At 50.0% G+C, this 23,674-nt stretch overlaps 1 long non-coding RNA gene across 14 annotated transcripts in view; it reads left to right on the top strand.

The window, feature by feature from the left end:
• The first annotated feature begins 4,927 nt into the window (after positions 1-4,927).
• LOC110255851 (uncharacterized) overlaps positions 4,928-23,674 on the top strand; it is a 113,439-nt gene continuing 94,692 nt past the window's right edge. For all 14 annotated transcript variants that reach the window (XR_014819851.1, XR_014819840.1, XR_014819848.1 and 11 more), the window contains exon 1: positions 4,928-5,034. This is a non-coding gene — a long non-coding RNA (uncharacterized LOC110255851). The remainder of the gene's footprint in view (positions 5,035-23,674) is intronic.

Genomic DNA, 23,674 nt, shown 5'->3' with positions numbered 1-23,674 from the left:
GCCCCAATCAATGGGAAAACTTATAGCTCTCTAATGAAGTTTCTTGTGAAAAGAAGAGTGACACAAAGCCACCAAGACATGAATCATTCATGGGAAATATAAAAGATAAAAGATATCTGACAATGAGCAGAACCTTGTATAGAGTGTATGAAACAAGTTTCCCCTTCTTATTTTCTGCTTTAAAACGCACAATCTCCCACTCCCAGCGTTCTCTGTCCAGTCTATAGAGTTAAAATTGACCACTGCTCGTCCTGCGCCACTTCAAAGTAATTTAGTCCAGAACGGAAGGCTTGGCGCTTGGACAATCTTCATGGTGTGTTAAGATTTCTATGGCAATTGGCAAGCAAGACGTTCCCATCTGAATATGTCTCAAAGAAAGCCACTTATTGACACTAAGTTGGCTATCATCAAAGACTTCATCTTTCCGAGGCAAAACGTGGCCCTTGTCGCCCTCGAGAACACTGTTTAAATCGTCCACCTTTGTTTTCCAGGCAGGGAGAATCTTCAAACTCATGGGTTTCTGTAGTTTGGGTGTATTTTTCCCCATGCAGGATGTTCTTTGGTAAAGCTAATGCTCCTAAAATCTAAAGTACTGAGAAAGAGCTTGAGGATGGGAATTATATTCTTTCACAGAGTTGGAGATGGCCACACAGGAGGGACAGCGCTGGAGATGGGAAAAAAGGAGGCCCAGACTCCTTGAAAGCTAGGCCCAACTGTGACATGGCGGTTTTGCCATTTACATCGCACATTTTGTGGAAGTTTTTGGAGACCACAGTGGCTCACCCTATCTATCCATCCATCATCTATCTATCATCTGTTATCTATCTATCATCCATCTGTCTGTCTGTCTGTCTGTCTGTCTATCTGCCATCTCTTTCTCTATGAAAGGGGACAAGAGATTTTCACCTGAAGTCTTTTTTATTCCAGTTTGGTTAGGAATTACAAGGGGGGTGGGGGGAAGCAGTGATTTTTCAATTCATCACCTTGAGTCAGAGGAAAAGAAATCTGAACACACAAAACAAAAACAATCTAGACACATACTCATACCAGCAGCCTGTCACCCTTTCAGATGCCCACTGACCCTTCCACCAGTCTTCTACCCAAATAGACACACGGCCAGGAAACCCACCCTTCTGGGGTTGCAGGGTTGGCGAAGGAGCCCACGGTGACACCACCCCGGGGTTGCCAGCGTACTTCCCCTCTGTGGACAAAAACTCACAGGAACTCACACTCTGCCATCCCCCAAGGCCCACGCCCACGCAGAAATACTGGGAGCACACAGTCACACACACCGCGAGTGCCTAATCAGGCCGGGAGAAGTTCAAAGACATGTTCTTTGAAATTCAAAGTGCTGCTTTTATGGTACATCCACACGCAGCCGGCACAGGCATTGCTATGGCAATGGGCAGGGCCAGGGGAGTCTCTGGCAGAGGGTCCACAGTGATTCCAGACACTCTATTAAGATACAGTTGCAGTGACCTTCTTTTTCATGCCAAGTTAGCTCAGTCGATTTTCACCTGATCAGAAACAGATACCACACATCACTTGGCATAGAGGTAATATTATACGTATTACATGGGATACATACATATGTCTTTCCAGCCACTTTTTGTTAAGATTCCCCCTTAGAACCTCCCAGCTTGAGAGAAAGGAGAAAGAATGAGGAGCGGAGGAGAGAAAGCCGAGTGGGGGTGGGGGTGGGGGATGTCAGAAGAGGGGGGAGCGCGGCAGGAGCCCCCAGCCCCAGTTCCTCTTCCTTCTCTCCCCACCTAAGTACTTTTATTTGCAGAGCGATTGTTCTTTGTTTATTTAATACAAGTACTGAGTGAATGGTGAAAAATAAACACGATGAAAAATAACCAAACAGATGATTCCTCCGAGTGAAAAAGCCCGGACTTAATAAAAGTGCGAAGCAGTCACCGCTGAATGAGAAACCCTTTGAAGTGGAACTTATTATAGGAGGAATACTTTGGGGTTGCCTTAACGACGCCGCTGAATCGAAAGCGCTCGCCTTTGTCAGCGATTTGTTCTCCTTTGCTGGGGTGCCCGGAGAAATTACTTACATGGGCTGCCTTAACATGCAGCCTGCAAATCAGTAACTTTGCAGCTCAGACTTGCAGACGCCACTCGGCAACCGACAAAAAGAAGTCAGGGGGAAACGCACCAACCTTTCACGCCGAGCCTCTGGGGATGGGGGCGCACGGGCGTGGGGGGAGGGAGCCGGCAGATAAGAAGTTGTCTTACAACCCCCCCCCCCCGCACCCGGGCTCCCCCCCCCACCCCGCAGCCCCCACCCCCACGCCGACCCGCGAGCCTGGCCGGGGCCTGGGCTGCAGGGGGGGCTCCCGCCTCTCCAGCGAGGGGCGCTCTTCCGCGCGCGGGCCGTTCCCAGCAGCCAGGGCCATATTTAATAAGGGTCGTTTATCACCCAGGCCCTTTGAAGGGTCGCCTCCAGCCCTGTGCCCATTAGAAAGGCGGAGGTGACATTTAAACTCCGTTTTCAAGGATCGCGGGGGGATTTCAATGAAAAGGCAACTCGTTTGTCTTATGAGCCTGGAAACAACCCCCTCCTCGCTCCTTTTGACCACATGGCATAACTCAAAAACAATAGTTCAAAAGTGAAATGGCATCGTGGTGTTCACTCGGAGACAGGCCCCCATCTAGCACCAGAGAAAAGAGGTAGTCCGCAAGACAATGCGCTTTTTGTGTCCCGCTCTGTCACAAGGATTGTGTTGTTTGCTTTGGAGGCTGCGCCTGTTATACTTTCCTGAAAGTGCTTGTGTTAAACAAGAGTTATAAGTCATCCAAAACAACAAACATTTTGATTTTCTTTGCCTAAAGGGCTTTCCCTGGCTATGGGCACCGTGAAAAAATAATGTCCTTGCTGAGAAAGGAACACCAGTAGTAGCATTAGAAGCGGGCGCATTAAATATTGAATGACACGGGGAAAAAGAGCTTGTCGAGGGGCACTCAGCCTTAAAGTCTTTCTTCAACTTTGTCTTCGGTGGCTGCTGGACTATTTAAGATGGTATTAATTAAGGCGGCTTCGGATGCCGCCGAGCCCGCCGGCCCCTCGGCCGCGCTTGGTCAATGGGCCTGTGTCCCCGCGCTCTGCTCACGCCTTGGCTGAACCGAGTGCAAGTGTCACTTCTCATTTGGAGGCTGAAGAGAAGGGCCCATCCTGCATTAGGGGCAGCGGGGATGCAGGCAGCAGCAGGCGTTAAAGGAATACGAGGGGCTGGGTGAGGGGAGGGAGGCGGGAACAAAATGAAAACATCTGCCCTGGGCCGAGCAGGAGAGCCCGCGGCGGCGCGCTCGGCTTTTGGCACATTTTGGAGAGTGTTGTTTAGCAAACAAGGGCCACGCGGGACTCGCTGAGGTGCAACTTGCTCTCGCCCCCTCTCTTCTCCTGAAGTGTGGGGACAGTTTACACCCCAGCCCCGCAAAAATCCATTGGGCAGTCTGGTGAGGGTTGTTTTCTTTTCTCTACGGAGGAAGACAAAGGCTTGGCGCACTCGGGCTTCTTTCCTGGCTTCCTCCTCCCCTCCGAGGTTCCCTGCACAGATCACAAAAAAAGCCCAAGGGGCCTCCGCCAAGGACCTCCCATCCAATTTTACAGATGGTGAAACTGAGACCTCAGGCCAGACTCAGAGACGATTTTGTCAGTGTTTCCCCGAAGAGTAGGAAGTTGAGACCCTCTGGAGACCTGAGGCCCAGACAGGAGTGGAGCTCTGGTGAAGGCTGCCAACAGCCACGCCAAAAGAACTCCCCCCTCCCCAATTCCAGGGGTCTGATTGAAAATCAAATGGAAGCTGGTTTCAGCAGCTGGAAATTCCTAACATTAAAAAAAAAAAAAGGATGAATCTTACTGCCAACTAACTGTAGCATAAATACAATGCATGCTTTAGGAAATTCTCTGCTAACTATCAATTCTTGATGAGGAGAGACAAGACCTGGCTGGGCAGAAAGATGTCGAATGCCCTGGCAGATTGATTTCTGCAGCCAGAGTCCCCCAGGGGACCCCCTGTCTCCTGGTGTGGCGTTCCAGATGGACACGGGCCTTCTCTTTTATCACAGGTCCCTTGGAGGTGGGGGGACATGCAGTCAAATGCTCTTTCCTCTGTGGGTGTGTGTGAGAGAGAGAGAGAGAGAGAGGAAGAGAAAGATTGATTGGGACCCATGGGGTGGGGGCAGTTCGCACTCTTAACTCTAGATCCATTTGCATGTCTGGTTCTCCTTCTCAAGACATGTCCCCTCTGGGCTCCCTTGGCCTCCTGGATGAGGAGAGGTCACATTTCCCACCAAGAGCCATCCTGCAGGAGAAGCAGTTCCCACAGGGCTGGGCTCTAGGAGCCAGCAAGAGGGAGGTGGGTAGCCGGAGGGAGGTGGGCCTAGGGCCTACGCCCTCCACCCCTTTGGGAGCTGGAGGTGCTGCTCTAGGATGGGGAACTGCCCGGTGGAATCAGGCCATGGTAGGTGGTGGGGAGGAGAGAGGGCTGTGTCAGAACAGCCCCCCTCCCCCCACAGCAGGTCTGCAAACCCCAGGACTGGGGTTCACATGCCCAACTGCTGACTTGGGTGATCTTTCTTGCATCTCTTTCTTCGGTTCCCTTCTCTCTGCCTCTATTTCTTTTTTGCACGAACAGGCCCCAGGTCAGGGTAAGGGATGCAAAAACATGGCCTTTTGGCCCGGAACACAATGTCCAGTGCGCGCGCGCGCGCGCACACACACACACACACACTCACGCACAACTCGCCCCCCTCCCGAGTCCCCGCCCCAGCTCGAGCCCTGGGCACACGCCCGGGCTCCAGGCACCTTGCCAAGAGCTCGCGAGCACCCTGCGTGGCACACTGGCTGAAGTTCCTGCACGAAGTGGAGGGGGTGGGGTGAGGAGGGAGGGGTGGGCGGCGGTGGACGCCGCCGACTGCTGGCGGTGCGCACAAGTTCAGTGCTCAACTTCCCGCTCTTAACGAGACCCGGGATCCCTTTGGAGAGGCCCTCGGGAGCCGGCAGCGGGGCTGGGAGTGGCGTGGGTAAGCTGGCCGGCGCGGGGCGCGGGCGGCGGGGCACGAGGGCGCGACAGGAGGAGGGCGCGAGGGTGCCCGCGGCCGGCCGGGCGCTCCGAGAAGTCAGCGCGAGCAGCTGTGACTTCACCTATTAGCCCCGATGTCTTTCCGAGGAGCCTGGTGGAGTTAAACAGCCCACAATGGGCGCTCTGGGGCGCCTCCAGCCTGACCTCCACCCGGGTTTAATAGTTTCATAGGAACTTCATTAAATCAATTACTTAGTGAGCACATCATCATTTATTTGTAATTAGCAGCGAGGAGCGCGTTCTCTCCCCCAGCCCGCGGCCGGGGTCCCAGCGGGGTTGGCGGAGTTGTGCAAGCACTTTTGTTTGCTCGAGTGTTGACTCCCGGCATTATTCGGCCCCGGTAATCTTTACGTCTTAATCTAGCATTCAGGGGGCGAAGGGAAAACAAACAGGGCGCAGGCCGGAGGCCAGCCCTGCCGTCCCAGCCGTGCGCACAGTCTGCGCGCCTCACTGCGGCCCCCTCTCCTGCCGGCGGAGAGCGCGAGGGGCACCGCGAGGGCAAAGGCGCTGGAGGGGAAAGAGCCAGGCCGGGGGACTCAGAAAGAAAGTGGCGAAGGAGCGGAAGGAGGGAACCCGCCGCTGGAAAGCACGCCCCCGCAAAGCGAGCACAAAAAGCAAACTCGCGCGTGTGCTGGCGGCGTGGGAGGCGGAGTGCGTGTGTGTGCACGTGTGTGTGCGCGCAGGATGTACGGGAAATCACATCCATTTCAGCTGCCGGGAGCTGGGCGGAGAGGGGCGCGCGAGCAGGCGAGCGCGGAGGAAGCTGGCTGGGTGTCTGGGCTGCGAAAGTGCTTTAATCTGGGGACGGCAGCCCCGGGCGGGCGCAGCTCTACCGCGGCCCACAAATTACGAGCGAGAGGTTACGGAGCCTGGGGTGGGGGTGGGGGTGGGGGTGGGGGGTTGGGGCGGGGGAGTGGCTGAGAGCCGGGCCAGAACCTGCGCGTGCGGAACGACAGGAGTGGTGGCCCCGCGAGGAGCCGTGATTGCTTTCGAGTGTAACCATCTTTACCCACTCGCCGCAGCGCCGGCCAAGTACCTGGCGGGCCGGGGGAGTCTCGGCTCCCACTCCCTGGGCCGGAGACACGAGTCTCCGCATCCAATTTCCGCTCCAAGTTGAAGTCCCTGGGCACAGGAAACGCTCAGCTTTTGCGGGGAGATCCCAGTTCAGGAAATTGGGGGTGGGGGGAGGAAAGGCGAAGGGTCATTGATGATCGGTTCGGAGCCAGCGAGTGTGCACAGATGTGAGGTTAGAAGAGCCTCATGGGGCTTATACCCCAGGAGTGGGCTTCCAGAAGAAACATGGTCCCACAAGGTCCTTGAGGTTACTCCCCGAGTTGGGCCTCGTGAATCTATGAGTTTTTGAGGTGAGGGTCTCGAATTTCTCCACTGGTTTTTGTGACCAGGACTCTCTGATTCAGGATGATGCTTGGAGGCAGTGACTGTGGGAAGGTGGTTGTCACCTTGTTGGTTTTAGGTTTCAGGTGGCTTCCATACAGGTGAAATCCATGTTTGGAGTGTTTGTCCTCCACTGATCCCAGAGAGAACCTGGTGCATCAGAGGGTGACAGGATCTGTCCTGGGGTGGGGGCAGGGCTGGGAGGGTTGAGGTGTGGCCCCAAGGCCTGGCTGGAGTTTCCTCCTGAGAGGGCATATAAGATTGCCTGCGGTCCTGAAGGGGGCTCTCCTGAGGCCTCTGGGGTGCACCTGAACCCACAACAGCACTGAGTTTCAGAGACCCCAGGGAGCACCCACAGCTGTTGCTGCCCCACCCTGGATTGTCTAGGAGCTTGAGTCAGCCCAAAAAACAGGAACTGGATCTAGAGAAGGGCCATCAACTGGCAGGGCCACAATCTGGGAGAAGCACCTTTTAAAATATAAAAGCACTTTGCATCTCTGCCTACTTCCCCATCTCCAAAGGGATCCAAGCTGAAGTAGTTAAAAACAGGCTTCCTGAAGAATTACCAGCCAAAGCAAATAAGTCTGCATAAAGCAAAAGACAACTTTCTCAAATATACCTCCAAACACTGTAAACGCCAACACTCCTTAGAGTCTGCTGTACATGTTTCTGCTCCGATACATGCATGTTCAATGTATACTCGATCAGACAGGACCACACACACACCGTTATCGCACTTCCCAATCCAACCTCGCAAATGATCAGAGCCTACCCATCCTGGACCCAGCCAAACTGAGGGCAGCCTTGAAGGAAGCCAAACTGAGAAAGACTCCTTTTAAAATAAGATTAAAATGGAACTTATCTCCCAACCCCCAGCCCGACTTCTCTCGCCACGTCTCTCCCCCTCCCCCTACGGCCTCAACGACATTTAATAAAATAGCATCACAGGGAGAGAGGAAGGCAAGCCGGACACGCATTTTATGAGTGGGCAGGGATCTGGGGAAGTGGCCGATTGAGACAATCTGGAGGCTGGCTACAAAGCATACTGAGAGATAATCAGGTTTTGCATCACTCTCCCCGCACCCAGTCCTAACAGCTTTGAGCCCATTCGCTGGCTCACATCTCAGACTCTGCCGTGCTTCTGCCTTTACTGGGCCACATGTCACTGGCACCCACCTGAGGCCCTCCCTCCACAGCGGGAGCCCGGTGCTCTGCTCCCCTCCTCCTTCCAGTGGGGCTTCCTTGGCAGGAGGTGTGGGAACTTTCGAGCCCGCCCCCTTTATGTGTCTGGGGTCCTTGCCATTGGGCCCGTCAACCTGGAAAACGAACGGGCATCAGGCTTACATTCCGTCCTTGTCTCCACAGAGGGCTCTGAACAGGCTTTCCTGCTCACCAGCTGAGGTTGCCTCTTCCTGATCTGCAGGGAGAAGCAGGCCTGGCATGACTTACTGTAGACACACAGCTGGGCCAGAGCCCGTGGGACGGACGCAGGAGCTCTTGGCAGCCTGGTTCGGGTAATGAGGTGTAAGGGGAGCTTTGGGCAGGGCCCAGGGGGGACTTGGAATGGGAGGGATGATGCTAAAAAAGGGCACAGCTTTGACTGCTCCGGCCGTTTCTTAAATAAACTGACCCCAAAGTGCAAGCGTAGGGAAACCTGTGGCCTAGGTCAAGCATCTGCACTGTTACCAAGAGAAACTTCTGGGTACACGTGGGCACCCTTTCTGCCTTCAGACCCAACAGCATGGTGGTCCCCAGCTGGAATAATTCTAGGCCAGTGCTTCTCCGGAGGGAGGAAGCCCAGAAGACAGAGAGGCGGCTCCAGGCAAACACCGCAGTGCCACTCTCCCGCCCTGTGATCCTACCTTCGGTTTTCCAGACCTTTTCTAGTCACCCCAGAAATCAGGGGCCAGGGGTGGTCCAGGGGCAGAAAGGGGCCTTGAAGGACTTTAGGCACCTTGGCTCTTGGCGAGGAGATCGGAGAACTGACGGTCTGAGATTCCTCCCATCCGAACAACGCCCGTTGGGAAGGAGCAGAGAAATGATGTCAAGAAGAACACCCCTCTTGGTTCTTACAATCCTCTCACGGGAAGGCTTCCCTGGGCTGCACGTGTGTCCACAGAACTGTAGACACGAAACTTCCCACTTCCTTAGGGGCCAAGGAAGTCCTGGGGGAGCCAGGGACAGCCCCCCTGAGGCCCTGGGGAGGGAGCTGCAGGCCCTGCGCTGCGGGGGACGCCAGGAGGGCACGTGGGACGTTGTACAGACATCCGGTGTCCAACACTCACACACTTTTCTCTCCTTATTTAAGAAATTCTGGTAAAATGTGTATAACACAAAACTTAACCAGTCAAACCATTTCGAGGCCTACAGTTTCGTGGCATTAAGTACAGTCTCGATGTTGTGCGGCTGTGAGCACCGTCCATCTCGGGACCGGCTTCCTCTTCTCGAAGCGACTCTACACCCGCTGACATCCACCTCCCCCTCCCGCTCCAGCTCCTGAGAGCCTCTCTTCTCCTTGTCTCTATGAACTTGACTGCTCTAGGTCCCTCATACGTGTGTAACCACACACTGTCTGCATCTGGCTTATTTCATGGAGCATAAGGTCCTCGGGGTTCATCCAGGTGGTAGGACTCATTGGAACCCCATTCCTTTTTAGGGCTGACTAATAGTCCCACATGTGAATTTATAATATTTCGTTTATCCGTTTATCTGTCCAGGGACCTCTGGGATGTTTCCACCTTTTGGCCATTATAACGCTGCCAGGAAGCTGGGTGCATTCACACGCTTTTATATGCACCTATGTACCCATATAATGTACTTTATAAACCAACGTAAAACACTGTAAAGGGGGGTGTCAGCCAAGAGTTTAGCATATAGGATTTCCCGCTTGGGTCTGGCATTCTAAGGTCCACAGAGTGCAGCTGGAATGCAAGGGAGAGCCAGAGCATTGTTTTCCAGTCCCATGGTATTCCCATCTGTATGTGCACACGAGTATGAGTGTGTGTGTGTGTCTGGCCCTACCCAGTGCTGCTGCTTCAGAGGAACTATTAACACATTAATATTATCAATAGCAGGCAGGGCCTGAGCCATTAGGGATTTATGAAAACATCTGAAGCAAGTCGTTTCAAAGCGCTGATTTGTCTTATAGTCAGTATTACATTTTATGACAGGCTCTTTTGCCAGCAAAATGAGCGTATAAGCATCATACACAGCTCAGGAGACGCAAATCCGGTGCCCTGTGCTGCCCTGCAAATTTGTGTTCCAGATCCCTGGGGAAGCTTCTGCAGTTCGCAGACCAATACTGACCCTTTGCTGAAAGGTCTGCCCAGAACTAGATAGCGGGACACACACACACACCCCCCATACATTTGCAGCTACACACACACACACACACACACCCCATACATTTGCAGCTATAGCAAAACTATGGCTCTTTCCCGGTTCTGTCTTTCCTCAAAAGTAGCACCCGGTAAGCAAGCCAGTATCCCGGAGAACAAGGCCAACTCTTTTCTTGGCCCCTTCGGCTTTTGTGTGGTGACTGTTTCCGCTCTGGACGTGCCAGTTTCCCGGGGCAAATCCGCTAGTTCTGGAGAAGTCTCAGTCCTCCTTAGGAGGGCGGGGCCTAAGGAGAGGGCCACCTGGAGGAGATGGTCGGGCTCCCCGCCACCCTGACCACCCGCACCCCCAAAAAAAGGGGGCCGGTGAGGTGTGGTTGAGGGGGTGGGGGCAGCAGTGGGGCCGGAGCGCACGGCCACCCTCCCCCCACCCCCGGCTGGGATCTGTGGGTCTCCGCCCTCTGGGCCTCTTTCTAGAGAGCTCTAGAAAGTTCCTTCGCAACATTCCCTGGGGTTTGTAATATTTTCCAGCAGCTGTTTAGCATTTCCCTACCTAGTTATTAAACACGAAAGGGAGTAAATTAAAATGGCAAAGGAAAATGAAATAAAAGGCGTCTTTTCTTTCTGTAAAGAGACAACACCTCATTAAGGAATATTTGAATCCCACAAAAATGCAGACTCTCCTGGGTGACATAAAACTTCTTTTAAACTGGGAGCAAAGTCCAGAAAACTGAGACCCGGCCCAAGAGCTGGTGCCTTCACACAAAAAGCTCCTTCCTCTCCACTTGGGACTGGCGGCCCCCTTCCTTTGTCCCCTTCCCCCGTCCTGGGGGACTCAACGGAGGACGTCCGCCCGGAGTTCAAGGTCCCGCCCGGCCCCTCCCCCACGGCCCGGGGGCCGGACTCAGTTCCGCCCGTTTCCCCCTCGCATCCCCTCCCGACTAGGCTTCGCCGTTTGGTTTTGCAGCTCTTTCTCTGGCTTCCCCGTCTTTTCAGGGGACCCGCCACCTCCCCGAGCTTAGCGACCGGTACCTTCTGTCTTTTTCTCCTGGGCTCTGGATCTGGGACTTGATGAGATAACGGAAGCCTTGCTCTCCAGCGCGAGTCCGCCCCCGGCGCCAGGTTCGGTCCGTCCCAGCCCGACCCCACCTTCCGCCCACCCCGGAAGCCTGGCCTTGACCTTTGCTCTCCCAGGCGGTCTACTTGGGAGCTCCCCCTGCCGCACCTGCGGGGAGGGGGGAGGGGAAGGCCGAGCGAGGCCGGGAGCCCTCGCTGGCGGGACGCGGTTCTCGGCATAGCAGCTGCTCTGTCCCTGGGCTCTCCCGGCAGTTATTCTAGAAGAGTGTCGTACTTAGTGTTAGTCCTATCATTCAGGAGAAGGAAAAGACAGCCATGGCGAGGCTTGAAGGACTGTGGATCAATCCGCGTGTCCCAAAATGGCTACAACTTAAAGAGATTGCTCATCACACCTCACCCCAAGTTTGCCTTCCTAGGATTACTTTAGAATTTTGATAGGTTGAAACTCCTACACAAAGTCCCCATCGCAATGCATAGGATAGGGCCAGAGGCGCCCAGATTCCTGCTTGTTAAACAAAACAGTAAAAGGGGAAAAAAATTTTTTTTTTCCTTTTAAGAAATAAGGGGAGGCTGTTTTGTTGGCATTCCTTTTGGGGACGGATCCTGTGTCGGGCTGTGACTTTTTACAGGGTAGATGCATTGTAAGTCAACTACGCTCCAATAAAATTTTAAAAATAAATAAATTAAAGGGTAGACACAGGAGTTCCTGTGTGGCCCAGTAGGTTAAGAATGCAACTAGTGGAGTTCCCGTCGTGGCGCAGTGGTTAACGAATCCGACTAGGAACCATGAGGTTGCGGGTTCGGTCCCTGCCCTTGCTCAGTGGGTTAACGATCTGGCGTTGCCGTGAGCTGTGGTGTAGGTTGCAGACGCGGCTCGGATCCTGCATTGCTGTGGCTCTGGCGTAGGCCGGTGGCTACAGCTCCGATTGGACCCCTAGCCTGGGAACCTCCATGTGCCGCTGGAGCAGCCCAAGAAATGGCAAAAAGACAAAAAAAAAAAAAAAAAAAAAAAAGAATGCAACTAGTATCCATGAGGACTCAGGCTAGATCCTTGGCCTCCCTCAGTGGGGTTACAGGATCCGGCGCTGCCATGAGCTGTGGTGCAGGTCGAAGACCAGCTTGGATCTGGCATTGGTGTGGCTGTGGGCGCAGGCCGGCGGCTACAGTTCTGATTCGACCCCCAGCCTGGGAACTTCCATGTGGAGTGGGTGCAGCCCTAAAAAGACCAAAAAAAGGATAGACACAGATGTCACCTGAGTGGGATGTAATAGAAGCAGTTTCTGCTCTTCTCTGATCTGCTGCAGAAACATTTGTGTGGCTGCCTCTTCCTGGGTCCAGGAACCCAGCCCTCTTAGCTGCCTTAGTCCTAACTTCTCTTTTCTTTTTCTTTCTGGCTCTGCATGCGACATGCAGAAGTTCCCAGGCCAGGGATCGAACCTGAACCAGAGCAATAACCCAAGCCACAGCAGTGACAATACCAAATCCTTAAACGCTCACCCACCAGGGAACTCCATACCTTCTCTTTTCTGAAACACGTAGGTAGAAAAAGTTATTTTTAAGTTTGAAAATTATTTTCTTCTACATGAAAATGCATTGCATATGGTACTTCTGAGTAAAACCTGGGTGGTTTTTTTTAAAAAAGGATTATAGTAATAAAAATATTTTACCTCAGCATTACATCTGCCTAACACTCTAAGCCTCGCACGTGTATTAACTGATTTGATTCACATACCAGTTCTCTAAAGTAGAGCAGGTAGGCTCTGTTCTTCTCTTTTCAAGGTACAGGAATTGACTCAGAATGTTAAGCTCACACATTAGTAAGTGTAGAGCCAAATGAAGTCAAGTCTTTTTTTTTTTTTTTTTTTTTTTTAACCAAACCATGATGGAAATTAAAAACAAAAAATAGAAAGAAAGGGATATGGTGATTTGGTGACCAGATTGCTCACGTTTTCTGATATAATAGGATCAGTGGATGAGCCTGGTTCCATCCATTGCTTCATTAAAAAAAAAAAGCCTTCTTTACACAGATGGGTGAACAGGAAAAAAAATGGATGTTTACCTGACCCTATTCCTAAGCAACACTCCAGCCGTGGCGCATCTGCGTTGATGTACAACATAATCCTTCCCCTGAAAAGGCCCTATCATCTTTTCCATTGAAATTCACCTTATCTCAAAAGTCAGCTCTTCCCTCATGCCTGTCGCTAGTCCTGCGTGATCACGCCTTTCTTTGAACACGAGTAGCCGGAGCTACCGTGTCCTCTGTCGCCACACACTTTACTTCATATAATTCATTTAAATCCACAGCGAGGCTGTGAAGCAGATACTTTCATTATCTCCACGTAACAGATGAGGAAACTGAAACACAGATTAAAAGTTGAGGGGAAAGGGACACAGCTGGGATTCGACTCTTCTAGTCTGGGCTCCAAGTCCACGTTCTTGACCCTTCAGCCCTCAGAGGGCATGCGCAGCCTCACAGCACAGTTTGTGCCCTTCATCCCCCCCGATGCTGCACCATGTCCTATGGGGGGGTGTCCTGTTCTGCCCAAGGTGTGTAAAAGCATGTTTTTCCTTCTGAGGTGGCTGTAAGCTTCGAGGTGGCTGTGTCATCAGTCTAAATATCCTGCAGGACCTATTGCTCATACAATGTGTACACTTGATCCTTACACATATTTTGGGGATCAAGGTTAATGAACTGGAAAATGGTTTGTTCCCCAAGTATTCCTTAAGGACCAACTAGGCAACAAGCACTATTAGGCCCTGGCGAGCAGGTCAGATAAGATTCTTCCTCTTCAGAAACAAGTTTAGTGAGGGAATCAGATGATAAACAGATAAAATAAGAAAACTATCAGGTAGTTTGTGCATTTGGAAAATTAAAATGGGATCGGATCCTGACAGGGCCGGAGGTTCTCTTTCAGGATGGGTGCTCAGGCAGATCGCTGGGAAAATGAGGTGGGCTATGAATGACGACAAGAAGCAGTGAGCCGTGGAAGGAGTAGAGGAAGAGACTTTCAGGCCAAGGGAACAGCTTGTACAAAGGCCCTGGGGCCAGAAGGAGACTGGTGCCTATTTTCTTTAGCAATTTGCAGGAATTTCCCAACCTTAGCACGTGTCTTAATCAGCTTGAGCTACTATTGCAAAATAACAAATATTTATGGTGGCTTAAACAGCAAACAGTCATTTCTCACAGTTCTGAAGGCTGGGAAGCCTAGGGGCTGGTGGATGTGGTATCTGTTGAAGGCTGCTTCCTGATTTGCAGTCACCTTCTTGCTGTGTCTTTTCGTGGCAGAAGGAGCCTCCTTGTCTTATATGGGAATTCATTTCATCATGGGGGGGGGCCTACCTTCATGGCTTCAAATAAACCTAAGTATATCCCAAAGGCCCTATCTCCAAATATCGTCACATTGGGGACTGGGGCTCCAACATTTGAATTTAGGGGCACACGAATATTCATTTCATAGCAGCACCGCTGACATTTCAGGCCAGATAATTTTTCATCTGGGGCCTTCCGGTGTCTTGTGGGATGTTTAGCAGTATCCTGGCCACCCCCCAACCTCTAGGCATTAGATAACCCCCTTCCCTCTAAACTGCAAACTGTCTGAACTGCAAATCTGCTGAACTGTCTCCAGACATTCCAAGTGTCCCTAAGGCAAAACCACCCCTGGCTGAGAACTGAGTTAGAGGACCAGGAGAATGGCTAGAGTGGGTGGCACACAGTGGACGAGGTGGAACATGCTTCCTGAGGTTGGAGAGCTGCAGGCTGGACTCAGATCACGTAAAAAGTTTAGATACTCAGGGAAGCTCAGTGAAAACCTTTGGAGGTGTTTAAGCTGGGGTATGGGATGATGTAATTTATTTTTTGTTGTGGGGGAAGGAGGAGTCTGCCCGTTATGTTGAGGGCAAGAAGGAAGCCGGAGGTCCTGAGATCAAGCTGTTGCTGTGGTCTAGGTGATGGGGGAACGGAGACGCAGAAGAGTGGACAGATGTGGCATGTGTCGCAGAGGAATAGGTGACAGCACTTGCCAAATCAACAGTGAGAGGTGAAGGATAGGACCAAGGAGATAACTAATGATTTGAGTCCAGCGATGGGGTGGGTAACAGTGCCATCTGAAAGGCCTCGACTGGTTTGGGACAGAAAGCCATTAGCGTGGAGGTGCCTGGTAGACAGGAGGCTACGGAGATCTGGGAGCCAGGGAGGGATTGGAGATGTGGGATGGATGTTTGGGGTTTATTAATCTTCATAGGGACTTTTTTTTTTTTTTTTTTTTTTTTTAGTTTTTTGGCCTTTGGGAGGCGTATGGAGTTCCCAGGCCAGGGTTCAGATCCGAGTCACAGTTACGACCTACACCGAAGCTGAGGCAACACCCGATCCTTAACCCACTGTGCCCTGCGGGGATCAAACCTGAGTCCTTGTGCTCCAGAGACGCCACCGATCCCGTCGTGCCGTAGTGGGAACTCTGGTCTTCATGGGCATTTAAAACACGTGACTGAATGAGGTCACCCAGGCATGTCGCGTGAGGGGACAAGGGAAGGGAGCCTGGAACAGAGTCCTGGGGACATGTTAGCAGGCAGAGGAGAGAGCAGAGAAAGATCCAGGCGGAGCTTCCTAGGAGGCAGGGAAGGACAGTGTCTTTGGAGTCACAAGGGTATCAGGAAGGCTGAGTGGCTGTTCAGTCGGATGCATAGAGCTTATCTGTCTCTCCTATGGCCAGTCTCTGTGGATGGGTCAGGATGGAAGGCTCAGTGGTGACTGAGGAGAGGGATGAGTGACCTCGAAACTTCCAAGCGGAGGCGGGTGGTGAAGGGAGAAATGGGAAGACAGCGGATGCTGATGGCGTGGGGCCCAGAGGGAATCCTGCAGGAAGAAGGTCCTTGAGTGGCTTCTACAGCCCAAGTCAGAGGGCTAGGATTTAAAAGAAAAAAAATTTTTTTTTATTGTGGTAAAATATATATACTTGCCATGGTAGCTATTTTTAGTGGAATTAATTCCATTCACAACACTGTACACTTAGATGGTGTGATTTCCAACATTCTTCATCACCCCCAAACCCAAACTCTGATCATGAAGCTGTAATTCCTTAGTCCTTTCACCCCAGAGAGGAGTTTTTGATACAAGCAGGACACTTCATCCCCAGTTATGGGAGAGAAGGCACGGAATACGGCTCGAGGTAGGGGAGTCTCTGGGAAGATGAGGGGGTTTCTGTCGCACAGCCTGCATTTTCCCTGCATTTGCTCATTGCAGCTCGAGGGTGAGCAAAGGCGTGAGAGTGTAGGCGGACACAGGAGAAAGTGTGAAACAGTCGTTTGGAGAGTGAGAAAGTGAAAACACCAGAGGAGCACATAGGACTGATGGCCTCGATCAAATGTCCACTTGCCATCTGTGTCCTTGAAATTGAATTGACACCAGCCAACAACACGGAGCAGTTTTTCAAAACGCTTTATTACGGTAAAATGTCCATGACATGAAATTTACCGTTTTACCTTGTTCAGGTATACAATTCAGTGGCATTCAATTTGTCCATTCAAATTGTCGTGCAACGGTCACGCCCTCCTTCTCTAGAACTTTCTCATTGTCCCAAACTGAAACTTAGTGTCCGTGAACCAGTAACTCCTGCTGTTCCCTCCTCCCAGCCCCTGGGAACTGCAGGTGGGTGTTTCTCTCCAGCGCTGTTTGGGTGGACAGTTCAGTTACACAGGCTTGGTGAGGGAGGGGGGAGGAAGGGGTTTCAATGGGGGGAGCCAGGTAGCTCGGGCTGGATGAGCCGGGGGGCCAGAGGGGGTCGTGAAGAGTGATGGACAGTGTCTTAGGAGCCCCAGAGATGGCCCCGTCTTCTTCCGCTTCCTTTCTCATGATGCCATCGATGGCAGGAGTCAAACCTCATTTCAAATGTGTTCATTAATATGGTTCCCTCTTGCTCCTGCCGTCATGAGGAAGGTTCTAGAGAAGCATCCCAAGTGGCCACTTGAGTCACCTGGCACAATCCCCTCCCCCTGCATGCCACAGGTCCCTAGGACACATGCGCCCAATTAGGTAAGAGAAGAGGCATATGGTGTTTCTTTGGGGAAGGAGGTGCATTTTCTATGAATAGCACAGCTATGCGAACAGACAGGCTGACAGATGATCCCGCTCCACCCGATCTCGCAATATGGGCATCCACACTGTGTGAAAACCCTCAGAGCTTCGGGAGCTTGCAAGCGTCCTCCTTGCTTGTGCAGCTCAGCCCTTGCTTTTTCCTTCAAAACTGAAATTGAGGTGGAAAGGTGCTTTCTCAAGTATCTGGGTTCTCCACTCAGAAATTGCCTCCGAGCTCAATGCCTTTGGTGCCGGGCTCTCTTCGGCGCTGTTGATGAAACCGCCTCTTCTTTACAATATCACCAGCATCCTTCTGGTGATTGTTTTCGGATTGTGCCCATCTATCTTTTTTGGCCTATAAATGCTCTTCCCGAAAGAGGCACTTGCACTGTGTTACACCTTGGGGAGGGGGGTGTTGGTCCAGGCTGTCTCCCACAGCACACGTGCCTTCAGGAGACGGCAGAAGGCCACAGAGGGTGGGTTTTTCCCCATAGAAGAAGCCGAGGCAGGTCGCATCTTATGTGGTGACATCGGGTTAGCGGATGGATAGATAAGCCTGATCTCACATAGAGTTATGTTTCCAGTAATACTTTGGAAGATGTAGGAAGGCATCAGAATGGCACTAGAGTGACCCCAAAGCGTTACCCTGAGTTGTGTATCAGTGATGCAGGACCTTCTGGGATGATGGTGGTATTTTGTACTGTGCTACCCACTGTGGTAGCCATTAGAGTCCTGTGCGTACTAAACTCTTGAAATGTGGCCAGTGCAGCAGAGGCATTGACATCTTCATTTTATTCAACTTGACCTTAAATGGCCACATGGGGCTAGTGGCTACCATGTCGGACAGTGGGTCTTATCATAGGTACCAACTTACTAATCAATTAACATTACAGAATTTATTTTTCTTTTTTTGGCCACATCCACAGCATGTGGAAGTTCCCAGGCCAGGGACTGGACCCACACTACAGCACTGAGCCACTGCAGGGACAATGCAGTGTTTCCTTAGGGCCACAAGGAAACTATGGTAATTTTAATTAGATTTACTCAGTATCCAAATGATTATGATTGAAAACCCCTGGCTACACAGGTGAAGGGTTTCTGTGTCTCCCTAGAACGGGAAGGGCAGTGGTAGGCAGTGGAGGACTAGAAATTCAGATGGAAAAAGGGCAAAGGGCAAACAAAAGGCTTTGCCGTCAGAATGGTACAACTCCCTTGGCAGAGAAGTTGGCAAAGTAGAGCACAATTATATCTATTATCATCCTTCCATCGAACAACCCCACTTCTAGGACTCCATCCCAAATGGGATCAGGCATAAATGGAAAATGACTCATGCTTAAGATTATTCACTGTGGCATCACCGATGATTAAAACAACTGGAAATAACCCAAGTGTCCATCACGAAGGGACCGTTTGGAAAATCCTTAATATAGACACACAGTCAAATACTATGCAGTAAAAAAGAAGTGAGGAAGCACTGCACATACAGCTATGGCACGATCTCCAAGATTCAAGAACAGGAAATAAAAAAGAACAAGGAGAACAGTATAGCTATAGATATATTGATACATATCCTATTACGTAAAAAAAAGAAGGAAAGAAATACACAGACATTTGCATGGGAGACAAACAAGCACATCTACATCTAAAGGGGGAGGAAGGAACAGGTGTGGGAGGTAGGGATGGAGGTGAATGTACCTTATTTCATACTCCTGACTTTCAAATCACCTAATGTTTTCATATCCCAAAGCTAAAAGAAAAAACCATTTGAGAAAAGAACCCTCACCTAGACATTTTCTCTTTCTGTTCTTTGACTAGAATGGGGTCACATGCCACACCCAGCTGTCAGGGCATGTGGAAGGTGAGTATTTTATTGGGCAGGTGACCCCGCCAAACTCAATCAGGATTTGGTAAGAGAGGAAAAAGGGGAGGGAACCAGACCTGGGACAGCAGCTACATGGGGTCTACCCTAGCTCCTCCACGTGTCCGGGAATGTTGCTCAGACTGGAAACATCTTCTGTGACTATGACCACTTCAGGTCCGAGGAGGGTCAGCACTGACTGGACTTCCACCATGTGCAGCTGAACCAGTGACTCCACACGGACCTTCTGCCTCATTTCTTACAAGCCAGATAGGGTGAGAATGTTCTAACTTCATACTTTTACACGAAGCTGGCCAGTTTTCCTGGCATCGCTTACGGAAGAGACTATAAGAGACTGCTATGAGCAATCATATACAATAAAATGGACAACCTAGAAAAAAAGACATACCATGTTCTTGGACTGGAAGAATAAATATTGTTAAAATGACCATATTACCCAAGGCAATCTACAGATTTAGAGCAATCTCTATGAAAATACCAATGGTATTTTTCACAGAACTGGAGTGAAAAAATTTTTAATTTGTGTGGAAACACCTTTTAAATTTTTTCACTCCAGTTCTGTGAAGAATGCCATTGGAATTTTTCAAATAACCAAAATAATCCTCAGAAAGAAGTTGGAGCTGGAGGCATCATTGACTTCAGACAATATTACAAAGTCATAGTCATTAAAACAGTATGGTACTGTCACAAAATCAAACACATTGATCAATGGAACATGATAGGCCAGAAATAAATGCATGTCACTTCATCTATGAAAAAGGAAGGAAGAATATGCAATGGACAAAAGACAGTCTCTTCAGTACTTGATGCTGGGAAAACTGTAAAAGAATGAAATCAGAACATTCACCAGTACAATATCCAAAAATAAACTGAAAATGGATTGAAGACCTAAATATAAGACCCAATACTACAAAACTCCTAGAAGAGAATATAGGCAGATCACTCTCTGACATAAATCACAGCAATATTTTTTTGGATCCCCCTCCCAAAGTAAAGGAAAAAAAAATCAGATAGGCCCTAATTAAACATAAAAGCTTTTGCACAGCAAAGGTTGATGAAATGAAAAAAATAACCTACTGAATGGGAGCAAATATTTGCAAATAATATGACCAATAAGGGGTCAATCTCCCTTTCATACAATTCAACATCAAAAAATCAAACAACCCAATCTAAAAATGGGCCGAGGAACTGAATAGACATTTTTCCAAAGAGGAAGTACAGATGGCCAACAGGCATAGGAAATGCTAATCATCAGGGAGCTGCACATCAAAATCACACTGAGGGGAGTTCCCGTCGTGGCGCAGTGGTTAACAAATCCGACTAGGAACCATGAGGTTGCGGGTTCGGTCCCTGCCCTCGCTCAGTGGGTTAACGATCCGGCATTGCTGTGAGCTGTGGTGTAGGTTGCAGACGTGGCTCGGATCCCGCGTTGCTGTGGCTCTGGCGTAGGCCGGTGGCTACAGCTCCGATTCAACCCCTAGCCTGGGAACCTCCATATGCCGCGGGAGCGGCCCAAGAAATAGCAACAACAACAACAACAACAAAAGACAAAAAAAAAAAAATCACACTGAGATATCACCTCATACCTGTCAGAATGGCTATCCTCAGAAGGAACACAAATAACAAATGTCGGTGAGGATGGGGACAGAAGAGACTCCTGGTACACTGCCGGTGGGAACGTATACTGGTGCAGCCACTATGGGAAACAGCATAGAGGTTTCTCAAAAAAACTGAACATAGAACTGTCATATGACCCCTCCTGGGTATATATCTGAAATTCTACTCCTAGGTATATATCTGGAAAAAAAAAAAAGAAACCACACAAAAAAACAACTAATTCAAAAAGATACATGCACCCCAGTGTTCATTACAACATTATTTACAAATAGCCAAGGCATGGAAACAACCTAAGCATATATTCACAAATGAATGGATAAAGAACAGCCCCCTCCCCACTTAGCCATAAAAAAGACAGTTTTGCCATTTGCAGCAACATGGATGGTCTTGGAGGGTGTGATGCTAAGTGAAATAAATCACACAGAGAAAGATAAATACTGTATGATATTACTTATATGTGGAATCTAAAATGTACCACAAACTGGTAAAAATAACCAAGGAGTTTCCTGGTGACCTGGTGGTTAAGAACCTGGTGTAACTACAATGGCTCAAGTTCAAACCTGACCCGGGAACTTTGGCATGACACAGGCATGGCCTAAATAAAGAAATAAATAAGTAGAAGTATTTAGCAACTCCACTGCTAGATATATGCCTATAGGAATTGAAAACAGGGACTCAATGAGGTTTTTTTCTTTTTTTGCTTTTTAGGGCTACACTCCCGGCACATGGAAGTTCCCAGGCTAGGGGTGGAATCGGAGCCACAGCTGCCAGCCTACACCACAGCCACAGCAATGTAGGATCCAAGCTGTGTCTGCAACCTACACCACAGCTCACAGCAACGCCAGATCTTTAACCCACTGAGTGAGGCCAGGGATCAAACCTGCATCCTCACGGATCCTAGCTGGGTTCGTTAACCACTGAGCCACTAAGGGAACACCCTCAATGAGCTATTTGCACACCCAGGGCCAGAGCAGCATTATTCACAATAGACAAAAAGTGGAAACAGCCCACACGTCCATCCACGGATGAATGGATGAACAAAATGTGGTGTATACATGCAATGGAATAGTACTCAGCCTTAAAAAGGAAGGAAATTCTGACACGTGCTACGGCATGGATGAACCTTGAGGATATTATGCTCAGTGAAATAAACCAGACATGATAGGACAAATATTACATGACTCCATTTAAATGAAGTATCTAGCGCTGTCAAATTCATAGAGACAGACAGAATTGAGGTTATCAGGGCAGGGCATTAGTGTTTAATGAGTATAGAGTTTCAATTTGGGATGATGAAAAAGTTCTGGAAACAAATGGTGGTGATGGCATAGAACACTGAATGCACTTAATACCACTGAAACAGACACTTAAAAATGGTAAAATTGATAATATGCATATTTTACCACTATGTTTTAAAACGTATTATGAGCAAAATAATGTCTATGAAAGGACAAAAAAAAATTTGTCCTCCAGCAACATTTGGCAATGCCTGAAAACAGTTTTTTCATTTAAAATTTTAAAACTTTTGGAGTTCCCGTCGTGGTGCAGTAGTTAACAAATCCAGCTAGGAACCATGAGGTTTCAGGTTCAAGCCCTGGCCTTGCTCAGTGGGTTAAGGATCCGGCGTTGCTGTGAGCTGTGGTGTAGGTTGCAGACACGGCTCGGATCCCTCATTGCTGTGGCTGTGGTGTAGGCCGGCAGCTACAGCTCCAAATAGACCCCTAGCCAGGGAACCTCCATATGCCACAGGAAGCAGCCCTAGAAAAGGCAAAAAAACCAAAAAAAACAAAAAATAAAATTTTTAAACTTTTACAGACTATTTTCTAGAGAAGTTTTAGGCTCACAGCAAAGTTGGGGGAAAGTCTAGAGGGTTCTCATGCTACCCTCTGCCCCCCCATCACCAGTCTACGTGGGGCTGGCATATTTGTTATAACTAATGCACCGACACTGACACATCATTATCACCACAAACCCCTGGGGCAGGAGACGCACATGAGGGTTCACTCTCGGTGTTGTACGCTCTCTGGATTTTGACAATTGTATCGTGATACATCCGCCATGTGGGGTCATTCAGAATCGCTCCACTGCTCTGGAGTCCTCTGTGCTCTAACTTTTTGTCACCCCTCTCACCTCCCCTAACCCTTTCGCTGTCTTCTGATGACAGTTTTGGTTGTCACAACTCGGGGTGGAGGTGCCAGCGGCACCTTCCGTGTAGAAGCCAGGAATGCTGCTACACATCCCACCAGGCGTAACAGCAACAAAAAGGACCTGGCTCAAAACGGCAATAGGACGAGCCTGAGAAATCTTAACATCGAGGCTAAGCAGGAATCTTTCTTTCTTTCTTTCTCTTTCTTTTCTTCCTTCCTTCATTTCTTTCTTTCCTTGCTTCTTTCTTTTTTTCTTTTTGCTTTTTAGGGCTGCACCCATGGCATATGGAAGCTCCCAGGCTAGGGATCAAATTGGAGCTACAGCTGCCAGCCTACGCCAGAGCCACAGCCACGCCAGATCCGAACCATGTCTACAACCTACAGCACAGTTCATGGCAACACCGGATCCTTAACCCACTGAGCGAGGCCAGGGATCAAACCCGTGTCCTCATGGATACTAGTCAGATTGTCTCCGCTGCACCACAACAGGGACTCCCAGGAATTCTTTAATCCATGACCATGTGGGGCATATAGTAGACACTCAGGAAACGTTAAATAAGTGATCATTTATGAGAGAAGCATTGAGTAACCCAGACAGAGCTATTCCTGAGTTTCATCACACACAGAAGCACAAAGGGAAACATGATCTATTAAATTCAGGTCCTGTGGCTGTTTTTTTTTTTTTTTTTTTGTCATTTTGCTATTTCTTGGGCTGCTTCCGCGGCATATGGAGGTTCCCAGGCTAGGGGTCCAATCGGAGCAGTAGTCTCCAGCCTACCCCAGAGCCACAGCAACTCGGGATCCGAGCCGCGTCTGCAACCTATACCACAGCTCACGGCAACTCCGGATCCTTAACCCACTGAGCAAGTGCAGGGACCGAACCCTCAACCTCATGGTTCCTAGTCGGATTCGTTAACCACTGCGCCACGACGGGAACTCCCTGTGGCTGTTTTTAGGGTGGGGTGGCCGGCAGAGGAAGGGCGTTCTGACAAGGAGAAAACCGTTTTCTTTCATTCCTGGGCACGGAGGTCACGTGTGCTGTGTGTGATTGCATTTGTGCA

The sequence above is a fragment of the Sus scrofa genome, chromosome 11 (assembly GCF_054392235.1).
Source record: "Sus scrofa isolate SSC_HxYL_T2T_F1_AM1 chromosome 11, Sscrofa_HxYL_maternal_Yorkshire_Landrace_v2.0, whole genome shotgun sequence".
In the NCBI taxonomy this organism is placed as follows: domain Eukaryota; kingdom Metazoa; phylum Chordata; class Mammalia; order Artiodactyla; family Suidae; genus Sus; species Sus scrofa.
Note: the sequence above shows the minus strand (reverse complement) of the source record. Positions and strands in the feature narration are given on the sequence as shown.